This window comes from Anarrhichthys ocellatus, unplaced genomic scaffold, assembly GCF_004355925.1.
Source record: "Anarrhichthys ocellatus isolate YVR2014 unplaced genomic scaffold, GSC_Weel_1.0 scaffold1527, whole genome shotgun sequence".
Lineage (NCBI taxonomy): Eukaryota > Metazoa > Chordata > Actinopteri > Perciformes > Anarhichadidae > Anarrhichthys > Anarrhichthys ocellatus.
The window spans coordinates 9,316-10,821 of record NW_022281501.1 but is presented as its reverse complement, the minus strand read 5'-3'; the positions used below and the strand labels follow the sequence as shown (position 1 = coordinate 10,821).

At 41.9% G+C, this 1,506-nt stretch overlaps 1 long non-coding RNA gene across 1 annotated transcript in view; it reads right to left on the bottom strand.

Annotated features, from left to right (window-relative positions):
* Nucleotides 1-628: 628 nt before the first annotated feature.
* The window catches only part of LOC116377671 (uncharacterized), a 9,240-nt gene continuing 8,362 nt past the window's right edge, over nt 629-1,506 (bottom strand). Inside the window, exon 5 of the long non-coding RNA XR_004212227.1 lies at nt 629-1,327. This is a non-coding gene — a long non-coding RNA (uncharacterized LOC116377671). The remainder of the gene's footprint in view (nt 1,328-1,506) is intronic.

Below are 1,506 nucleotides of genomic sequence, written 5' to 3'. Positions count from 1 at the left end.
AGTGATGTCAAACATTAAACTTCCTGTCCGACGTGCTGGACAATAAGCGATGTCAAACATTAAATTTCCTGTCTGACGTGTTGGACAGGAAGTGATGTCAAATATTAAATTTCCTGTCTGAAGTCTGAACGACGTGTTGGACATGAGCAGGAAGACTTGTTGAAGTTGTTGTTGAAGTTGTTGTTGGTGACATGATGCAGTTTGTTTTATTGCTGACTGTCTGAACTCCTCAGGAAGCTCCGCCCATACGCTTCTTCTTCTCTGGTGTTAATGGGGACAACACTTGATGGTGACAGGAAGTGGGATCCAGGAGACGGCTGAGGACGACAGTCTGACGGCCGTCACAGACTCCACGTTACCAAAAAACCTGTTGACCATCGGACCCTGAGAGGTTTTCTACTTTCATCCACAGGAATGACAAAGTCATCTCAAAGAAAAGATCCTCATAGTGACTTTAAAAGTTCTGAGATCTTCTTCCTCAACTGGTCTGGGCCTTAAAACCAGGAGGAAAGGGCTCATTCACTAGCGTTAGCTTTAGCGTTCCACTGTCGGCTTCAGGTGAGGATTCAAACCATATTTGTTTAGAAAGGTAAGAAGTTCGACTTTAGTTTCACACCATTAAATCAACTTCACATGATCATTCATATTTATACCAGAATGATTTTACGTCATCACCACCGTTAACTTTGAAAAGTAAAAAAATTCTGACTTTATATCGAGTGTTCACAAAGTGTGCAGGAATATGACATAAAGAAACTAAAACATGATAACTATTAAACATCTCGTGTTCCAACAGGCTAGCTGTATTAGCTTCATTAGCTTGTTAGCAATGGTGCTAGCTGGGCTCCCCACGTTGGTCGTAGCAGTTTGTTGTGACGTGGCGTCTGAAACTGAACAGTTCATCAGAATCCTGTTCGGGTTACAATCAGGTTCTGTTTCTATGACGACAGCCATCAACACTCCGAACAACACCAGGACCACCACAGACTCTGCCTCTCTGATGACATCACAGCACTCCTGATCCAACATGGCGTCCAGGTGGAGTCTTATAAAAAACGTTATAACGTGATGACTTCAGGTAACGTTTTATAAAAAAGGACATCACTACGAAAAAATGCATCAGCCGGTTTCAGATCTGCAGCGCTTCAATATAAAGTGCTTCGTTACATTGTTACGTTTTTACAGTTTATATTAAAATATTTTTTCCCTGGAGTGAAACCATAGTAAACATGTTACACGTTGGTAAAAATAAACATTTGGAATGTCTCTGTTCTTTTTAAGAAGTCCCATTGGCTGATTTTGGTCAAGCTGAACTCGTCCCCGGAGCCTGAAACAGGAAATGAGGCCACATGGTTAAAACGGACCCGGTTCTTCATGAACATCAAACAGACAGGATGGAGGCGAGAGAGTGAAGCATCATGGGTAGTTAGGTGGTGAAACCAGGATGTTAGAAACACTGAGGTCATGAGTCCACCTCACAACCAAACAGTATATATACATAAATTT